This window comes from Zea mays, unplaced genomic scaffold (genome assembly GCF_902167145.1).
Source record: "Zea mays cultivar B73 unplaced genomic scaffold, Zm-B73-REFERENCE-NAM-5.0 scaffold_466, whole genome shotgun sequence".
In the NCBI taxonomy this organism is placed as follows: domain Eukaryota; kingdom Viridiplantae; phylum Streptophyta; class Magnoliopsida; order Poales; family Poaceae; genus Zea; species Zea mays.
The window spans coordinates 42,501-52,889 of NW_023367109.1; the positions used below are offsets into that span (position 1 = coordinate 42,501).

Here is a 10,389-nt window from a genome sequence, read left to right on the forward strand (position 1 = left end):
CTGGCGGTTTCATTATGGGGCAGCTCATGATCTTCATATCGATCTATTATCCACCTCTGCATCTATTCTTTCTTAGCTAAACGGGTGGAAGATCCATCCAATTTGGTTATATCATGGACTCGAAAAACGGATCTGAATGTGACTGAAATGCACGATCTTCACAGGTATCACTTTTCACGATACCTAAACCTAAAAGGTGGAATAGCGATTTTCGAACCATTTCCTATAAGAGAATGGTTTCCATTACTTTGAGAAATGGATTCTATATCAAACTATAGCTATTGCATTAAAGAAGAAAAGAAACTAATAGAAGTCGAAGACGCGGAATGGTAGTGAATAGAGAAAAAGATTCTTCTGATTTTCTTGTTCCTGAAAATATTCGATCCATCTCCTAGACGCCGTAGAGAATTGAGAATTTTCATGTCTTTCAATTCTCGTACTCGTAATTGGAAAGTTACGGAAGGAGATCCATCATTTTGCAATGAAAACAACATAAAAAACTCTGGACAATTTCGAAATCAGACCAAGCGTCTTAATACATATGCAAAAAAATTCATTATTGGCCCACCATTGATTACAAGATTTAGCTTTTATGAATCGCTATTGGTTTGATACGAATAATGGCAGTCGTTTCAGTATGTTAAGGATACAGATGTATCCACAATTCATTTAGAGTTACTTAATAGCCTATTTCTTATACTATATCTCTATCCCGTGAAATTCTCGAGCCCAAAGATGGATGCATATGCTGTGTTTCATTTTGCTAAATGATATCAATTAAATGGTATATCAATTCTATAAATTGGATATAGCAATAAATAAATCAGCAAAATTCTTTTATTTTAGATAGAAGAAATGTTTCTTCTATCTAAAATAAAAGAATGTACCCTTCTATCCAAATCCAATTTGCATCGATAAAATAAATCCAAATTCCAGATTCCAGCAGTAGATGAATAATTGCAAATTTTTGTGTGTACGAGATTAGAATAACTTAAAAATAACTGACATAATTTTTTATTTTTCCTGATCAGAAAAATACATGAAAAAGAAAGGAGGTAGAAAAATTTGTTGATTTATGGTTAAAGAAGAAAAACAAGAAAACAGGGGTTCTGTTGAATTTCAAGTATTCAGTTTCACCAATAAGATACGGAGACTTGCTTCACATTTAGAATTACACAAAAAAGATTTTTCATCGGAAAGAGGTCTACGAAGACTTTTGGGAAAACGTCAACGTTTGCTGGCTTATTTGGCAAAGAAAAATAGAGTACGTTATAAGAAATTAATAAGTCAGTTGGATATTCGGGAGAAGTAATTTAATCGTTCTCATTTTTTTCTTATTTTATTAGTAGTCTTATAGTAGTCTTAGATTTTGCATTTTGATGAGCCTCGTTTTGAGGAATTCATGGAATAATCCATTTTCATGGAATAAAGAATAAGAACAAGGATATGAGTCTATCGCTTAAAAGAAAAGATCTCATGATAGTCAATATGGGCCCTCAACACCCATCAATGCATGGTGTTCTTCGACTGATTGTTACTCTCGATGGTGAAGATGTTATTGATTGCGAACCCATATTAGGGTATTTACACAGAGGAATGGAAAAAATCGCGGAAAACAGAAGTATTATACAATACTTGCCTTATGTAACACGATGGGATTATTTAGCTACTATGTTTACAGAAGCAATAACGGTAAATGCACCAGAATTCTTAGAGAATATTCAAATACCCAAAAGAGCCAGCTATATTAGAGTAATTATGTTAGAATTGAGCCGTATAGCTTCTCATTTGTTATGGCTTGGACCTTTTATGGCGGATCTCGGGGCACAGACTCCCTTTTTCTACATTTTTAGAGAGAGAGAATTGATATATGATCTATTTGAAGCTGCTACAGGTATGCGAATGATGCATAATTACTTTCGCATCGGAGGAGTCGCTGCCGATCTCCCTTATGGATGGATGGATAAATGTTTAGATTTCTGTGATTATTTTTTACAAGGAGTTGTTGAATATCAAGAACTTATTACACAGAATCCCATTTTTTTAGAACGAGTTGAAGGAGTCGGTTTTATTAGCGGAGAAGAAGCTGTAAATTGGGGCTTATCGGGACCAATGTTACGAGCTTCTGGAATACAATGGGATCTTCGTAAAATTGATCCTTATGAGTCTTACAATCAATTCGATTGGAAAGTCCAATGGCAAAAAGAAGGAGATTCGTTAGCTCGCTATTTAGTACGAGTCGGTGAAATGAGGGAATCCATAAAAATTATTCAACAGGCTGTAGAGAAAATTCCTGGAGGACCTTATGAGAATTTAGAAGCCCGACGCTTTAAGAAAGCAAAGAATCCCGAATGGAATGATTTTGAATATCGATTTCTTGGTAAAAAACCTTCGCCCAATTTTGAATTATCAAAGCAAGAGCTTTATGTAAGAGTAGAAGCTCCAAAAGGCGAATTAGGAATTTATCTGGTAGGAGATGATAGTCTTTTCCCCTGGAGATGGAAAATTCGTCCACCGGGTTTTATTAATTTGCAAATTCTTCCTCAGCTAGTTAAAAAAATGAAATTGGCTGATATCATGACAATATTAGGTAGTATAGATATCATTATGGGGGAAGTTGATCGTTGAAATGATAATAGATAGGGTAGAGGTAGAAACTATCAATTCTTTTTCGAAATCGGAATTATTTAAAGAAATCTACGGACTTATATGGATTCTACCCATTTTTGCCCTCCTACTGGGAATCACAATAGAAGTACTCGTAATTGTGTGGTTAGAAAGAGAAATATCCGCATCGATACAACAACGTATTGGTCCTGAATATGCTGGCCCCCTGGGACTGCTTCAAGCTATAGCAGATGGAACTAAACTACTTTTAAAAGAGGATATCCTCCCATCCCGAGGAGATATTCCTTTATTTAGCATTGGTCCCTCTATAGCAGTCATATCCATTTTATTAAGTTTTTTAGTTATCCCTTTAGGATATCGTTTTGTTTTAGCTGATCTTAGTATTGGTGTTTTTTTATGGATTGCGATTTCAAGTATTGCTCCTATTGGTCTTCTCATGGCAGGATATAGCTCAAATAATAAATATTCTTTTTCAGGCGGTCTACGAGCGGCTGCTCAATCTATTAGTTATGAAATACCATTAACTTTTTGTGTACTAGCAATATCTCTACGTGTGATTCGTTAAAATAGGATCTTTTTCCTCTAAAATACATTGAATGCTTATCTTCCTTTGCTTATTCTGTATTCGCGTTGGTAAGTTAAACTCGATAGCTATATGAGTGAAACAAAACAGCTTATTAATTTGTAGTAAAAGTAAAAAATCTCATTTCCTACGTACAAGAAAAAAGTTCAAGTAAACATAAGCAGTGTAAACTCTTTACCCCAAGGTTGAGATTGTTTGATTAGTCATCATATCTTGAAGCGGGCAAGAATAAAGGATTCGCGATATGGAATTCCATTACTAGAATATTTTGAGTTATTACTATAATTTAAACTTATAACCATAAGGCAATCCATCAAAAGTTAGTGAGGGATTAGGAACACTAAAGTACATACAGGATTAGTAATGAGAGAATCTAAATCATTAGACATTTTTCCTCATAAAAGGAATCATAATAAGGACTTGAAATTGGTGGAAATGATCAAGCAGTACTTTCTTCAGATTCCGGTCTAGAGTATGTTCCCATTCACTTGTTAAGGAAATGGCTATCAAGAACGAATTAACCCTTTATTCTTTTTTTTTAAGTATACCCCTCCCGGGGAAAGAAGAGTAGGACAAAAGATATGGAATACAATACAAAAAAGGATCTTTATTTATTCTTTCCTTCCTTTATCCCTATTCATACAGAATTCCTCATGAACTAATGCCAAATTCTTTCCATTTATTAATTGCTATAACGAGTGATTTATTCCAATATTAAGTTATTACCGAACAAAGCAAAATTATATTATATAAAGGATGAGATCAATTCGGAAGCGCTTTTTTGTTATTCTAGCAGACGTAATTGCTTTGGTCTAATTTTGGGCTTTCCAATCAATTTTATCTTATCTAATTCTATCTATGCCCAGAGGATGATACCGAAACGAAACAATCCTTTCCTTTTTTCTGATCATAGAGGAGCCGTATGAAGCTAAGGTTTCATGTACGGTTTTGGAATAGCGGTGGGAACTGTGATGTTATCATCGACTATGATTATCTAATAGTTCAAGTACAGTTGATATAGTTGAAGCACAGTCCAAATATGGTTTTTTTGGATGGAATCTTTGGCGTCAGCCTATAGGTTTTCTAGTTTTTCTAATTTCTTCTTTGGCAGAATGTGAAAGATTACCCTTTGATTTACCAGAAGCAGAAGAAGAATTAGTAGCAGGTTATCAAACCGAATATTCTGGTATTAAATATGGTTTATTTTATCTTGTTTCTTACCTAAATTTATTAGTTTCCTCTTTATTTGTAACTGTTCTATACTTAGGCGGGTGGAATTTCTCTATTCCCTATATATCCTTTTTTGGATTTTTCCAAATGAATAAAATAATTGGAATTTTGGAAATGGTAATAGGTATCTTTATTACATTAACTAAAGCTTATTTATTTCTCTTCATTTCTATCACAATAAGATGGACTTTACCCAGGATGAGAATGGATCAGTTATTAAATCTTGGATGGAAATTTCTTTTACCTATTTCTCTGGGCAATCTCTTATTAACAACTTCTTCCCAACTAGTTTCACTATAAATAAGAATACAATAACAGTAAGAATATTTTCAACACAAAAGTTCTCTCAAACAAGAGAAAGAAACATACCTTTTTCATATATAGATTTAGAATATGTTCCCTATGCTAACTGGGTTCATTAGTTATGGTCAACAAACAATACGCGCCGCAAGATACATTGGTCAAAGTTTCATAATTACCTTATCCCACACAAATCGTTTACCTATAACGATTCACTACCCTTATGAAAAATCAATTACATCGGAGCGTTTCCGGGGGCGAATACACTTTGAATTTGATAAATGCATTGCTTGTGAAGTATGTGTTCGCGTATGCCCGATAGATCTACCCCTTGTGGATTGGAGATTTGAAAAGGATATTAAAAGAAAACAATTGCTTAATTATAGTATTGATTTCGGAGTTTGTATATTTTGCGGTAACTGTGTTGAATACTGTCCCACAAATTGTTTATCAATGACTGAAGAATATGAACTTTCTACTTATGATCGTCATGAATTGAATTACAATCAAATTGCTTTGAGTCGGTTACCAATCTCCATAATGGGAGATTACACAATTCAAACAATTAGGAATTCGCCTCAAAGTAAAATAGACGAAGAAAAATCTTGGAATTCAAGAACGATTACAGATTACTAGGTATTAGGATTTTTTTATTAGAAAAATCCATTTTTACTAACTCTAACGAAAAAAGAATAACTACTGCTTAACAACTTATATGTATATACAAAAAAATATCCTAATACCTTTTTCCTTCCTTGAATCTTTTAGTTTTAGTCAGTTCATGAAAAATTTTATACTAGAAATTTCTTCTTATCCATAATGGATTTACCTGGACCAATACATGAGATTCTTGTGCTATTTGGGGGATTTGGTCTTCTACTAGGAGGTCTAGGAGTAGTATTACTTACCAACCCAATTTATTCTGCCTTTTCGCTGGGATTAGTTCTTGTTTGTATATCCTTATTCTATTTTTTATTAAATTCCTACTTTGTAGCTGTCGCACAACTTCTTATTTATGTGGGAGCCATAAATGTCTTGATCATATTTGCTGTAATGTTTGTAAACGGCTCAGAGTGGTCTAAAGATAAGAATTATTGGACTATTGGAGATGGGTTTACTTTACTCCTTTGTATAACTATTCCTTTTTCACTAATGACTACTATCCCAGATACGTCGTGGTATGGAATTCTTTGGACTACAAGATCAAACCAAATAGTAGAACAGGGTCTCATAAATAACGTTCAACAAATTGGGATTCATTTAGCAACCGATTTTTATCTTCCGTTTGAACTCATTTCCCTAATTCTTCTAGTTTCTTTAATAGGTGCAATTACTATGGCTCGACAATAAGAAATACTTAGAATGAGTCAAAATTCTTAGAATTTCAAATATAAAATAAATAACTAAAGAATCACAATTTTGATTTAGTAAAACCCATCTACTGCCAATACAACAAATACCTTCTTTTCTCTTTTGTTGCGTAATTGTTCTATTCTAATTAATTGAATCGGTTCAATTCTTGTCCTCATATTGAAATGAATCGAGATTGATAAGGAGTTAGTTAATGATGTTTGAGCATGTACTTTTTTTGAGTGTCTATTTATTTTCGATTGGTATCTATGGATTGATCACAAGCCGAAACATGGTTAGAGCTCTAATATGTCTTGAACTTATACTGAATTCAATTAATCTAAATCTCGTAACATTTTCTGATCTATTTGATAGTCGCCAATTAAAAGGAGACATTTTCGCAATTTTTGTTATAGCCCTTGCGGCTGCTGAAGCAGCTATTGGACTATCCATTCTTTCTTCCATCCATCGTAACAGGAAATCAACTCGTATCAATCAATCCAATTTTTTGAATAATTAGACATAGAATCCCCTAAACAAAGGGGCATATAATAATAAGAAACATTAAGATGAATAGAAATCTAATCTTATTTTCTTATTAGTGTTTAATAATATCCTTTTTTTGAGTAGGTTATTTCAGAGTATTGTTTTTTACTTATTGAATATTGCATTTTTGCAATTCATTGATATTGCAATTTGAATATTGCAATAATTTATATTGAAAAGATGATAGCCAATTTATTGGCTAATTCGAATTAGTATGTAGAATTCGTATAATTATAACTGTTGAAGCCTTAAATTCAAGTCTCTTGGCTCTTTTCACGCTTTCTCACAAACAGATTACGAAATATATTGCATTATTTGTTAAAGTTTGGATAAACCATTGCTTCGTCTGGTGTCTACAATACATCTAATTTATATAGTACTAATTTCATTTTTACCAGATCGAAAATTTTTATGTTGAAAAGGAAAATTTAGAGATCCAATGTCACATTCTGTAAAAATTTATGATACATGTATAGGATGCACTCAATGTGTACGAGCTTGCCCAACAGATGTATTAGAAATGATACCTTGGGATGGATGTAAAGCCAAGCAAATTGCTTCCGCGCCGAGAACCGAAGATTGTGTGGGTTGTAAGAGATGCGAATCCGCCTGTCCAACGGATTTTTTAAGTGTCCGCGTTTATTTAGGGCCTGAAACAACCCGCAGCATGGCTCTATCTTATTGATACGTTACAAAAAACTCCACTTGAATCGTCTGATTCCTCTTTACCGAAGAAGCCTGTGCTCGAAATAATCGAGCATGGGCTTTTCTGGTCAAAACGTATCTTGTCTTTATTACTTTATCATGAGTTATTTTCCTTGGTTAACAATACTTGTTGTTTTGCCGATATTTGCAGGTTCATTAATTTTCTTTTTACCTCATAAAGGAAATAAAATCGTTAGGTGGTATACTATAGCTATTTGTTTATTAGAATTCCTTCTAATGACTTATGCATTCTGTTATCATTTCCAATTGGAGGATCCTTTAATCCAATTAAAGGAGGATTCTAAATGGATAGATGTTTTCGATTTCCACTGGAGATTGGGAATCGATGGACTTTCATTAGGATCTATTTTATTGACAGGATTTATCACTACTTTAGCTACTTTAGCGGCTTGGCCGGTTACTCGGAATTCGCAATTATTCTATTTCCTGATGCTAGCAATGTATAGCGGTCAAATAGGATTATTTTCTTCACGAGACCTTTTACTTTTTTTTATCATGTGGGAGTTAGAATTAATTCCTGTTTACTTACTTTTATCCATGTGGGGGGGAAAGAGGCGTCTGTATTCAGCTACCAAGTTTATTTTGTATACTGCAGGCGGTTCCATTTTTTTCTTAATTGGAGTTCTGGGTATGGGATTATATGGTTCCAATGAACCCGGATTAGATTTAGAAAGATTGATTAATCAATCATACCCTACAACATTGGAAATACTACTGTATTTTGGCTTCCTTATTGCTTATGCTGTCAAATTGCCGATTATACCTTTACATACGTGGTTACCAGATACCCATGGGGAAGCGCATTACAGTACATGTATGCTTTTAGCCGGAATTCTATTAAAGATGGGAGCATACGGATTGATTCGGGTCAATATGGAATTGTTACCGCATGCTCATTATCTATTTTCCCCTTGGTTGGTAATAATAGGAGCGGTGCAAATAATCTATGCAGCTTCAACTTCTCTTGGTCAACGAAATTTCAAAAAAAGAATAGCCTACTCCTCCGTATCTCACATGGGTTTCATAATTATAGGAATTGGTTCCATAACCAACATTGGACTAAATGGAGCTATTTTACAAATATTATCTCATGGATTTATCGGTGCTACACTTTTTTTCTTGGCGGGAACGGCTTGTGATAGAATGCGTCTTGTTTATCTCGAAGAACTGGGGGGAATATCTATCCCAATGCCAAAAATTTTTACCATGTTTAGTAGCTTTTCAATGGCTTCTCTTGCCTTGCCGGGAATGAGCGGTTTTGTTGCAGAATTAGTAGTATTTTTTGGACTAATTACTAGTCCTAAATTTATGTTAATGCCAAAAATGCTAATTACTTTTGTAATGGCAATAGGAATGATATTAACTCCTATTTATTTATTATCTATGTTACGCCAGATGTTCTATGGATACAAGCTATTTCATGTTCCAAACAAAAATTTTGTAGATTCTGGACCACGAGAACTCTTTCTTTTAATCTGTATCTTTTTACCAGTAATAGGAATTGGTATTTATCCAGATTTGGTTCTCTCGCTATCCGTTGATAGGGTAGAGGTTCTATTATCCAATTATTATACTAAATAGGATTTTCTTTTTTTAACCAGTCCGCTCTATATTCCAGAGTGGAAAAATAAAAAATTCAGAAAAAAGTAAAAAAGTCTAATTAGATCTATCTCGAATTTTTGAGAACCCCTTGAACGTCTTTTCAAAGGGTTCTCAAATCAAACTAAAAAGGAAAAAAACCGAAGGTTTTATGTTATGTAATTATTTAGATGGTAATGTAAATGAACCGTAACTATGTAAACCTATTCCTAACAGATTGATACCAAAATAGCAGATCCAAATTATAAGAAATCCTATCGAAGCTACAAGTGCGGAATTCGTACCCTTCCAATTTGGATTTTTTCTACTATGTAAATATATTGCAAATATGGTCCAGGTAATAAATGCCCAAGTTTCCTTAGGATCCCAATTCCAATAGGATCCCCATGCCTCATTAGCCCATACTGCTCCACAAAGAATACCCACGGTTAAAAGAGTAAACCCTAGACTAATGACACGATAACTCCAAGAATCCAAACGCTCAGTTAATTGATATTTGTAATAATTTGGAAATACGGGAAAAGAGGTGTTTTTTAAAGCACTTCTTTTTGCATATAAATATTCAATCTCACTAAAGAAAAATGTTTTAAGAAAAACATTTTTCTTTAGTGAAAAGAAATCGAAATTCTTTCGAAATCTAATGATTAGAAGAGCGGCGGATAATAAGGATCCACACAAAAGAGTTGCATAGCTTAGTAACATCATACTGACATGCATCATTAACCACTGAGATTGTAGAGCAGGTACTAGTATTGTGGATTGATGCATTTCAGTTAAAAGACCCGACGTGGCAAAGCCTTGCGTTAAAATAGTACTTGGCGTAGTTATTGTGCTTAAATCATTTTTCGAGTTCTGTATCTTAGGAATAGTATGAAGAATATACAGAGTCCATGAAAGGAAGATCAATGACTCATATAAATTACTTAATGGAAAATGTCCCGAAGAAACCCAACGAGAGACTAAAAATCCTGTTATAGAGAAAAAAGTAGCTATCATTCCTTTTTCTGACGAATCACGTAATCCCCTAAGTTCACGAACTAATAAGGTTATCAAATGAATCGTAATCACAATTGAAATGGTTGAGAAAGAGATATGAGTTAGTATATGTTCTAAAGTTGCAAATAGCATAACGATAAGGTCCCATTACAAAATTGGAAATTTCGAATTGAATCCATTTTCTAATTTATTGTATTCTTTTTCGAGAATGCCGCCACTCGGATTCGAACCGAGATGCTTGAGCACTGCTTCCTAAGAGCAGCGTGTCTACCAATTTCACCATGGCGGCTAATTTAAAATAATAGTTAACTTAAAAGAATAATAGTTATTTTATCGTGAATCGTCGAGACTGGGAGAAGCCATAGAATTTAGGAACATTAGAAGTTCATCATTAGAAGTTCATCATTAACTACAATGAAATGCATTTTGTA

At 33.7% G+C, this 10,389-nt stretch overlaps 1 non-coding gene across 1 annotated transcript; it reads right to left on the bottom strand.

The window, feature by feature from the left end:
- Positions 1-10,167: 10,167 nt before the first annotated feature.
- On the bottom strand, positions 10,168-10,247 carry TRNAL-UAG (transfer RNA leucine (anticodon UAG)). Its single transcript has one exon. It is a non-coding gene; the product is annotated as a tRNA-Leu (tRNA).
- Positions 10,248-10,389: the final 142 nt, after the last annotated feature.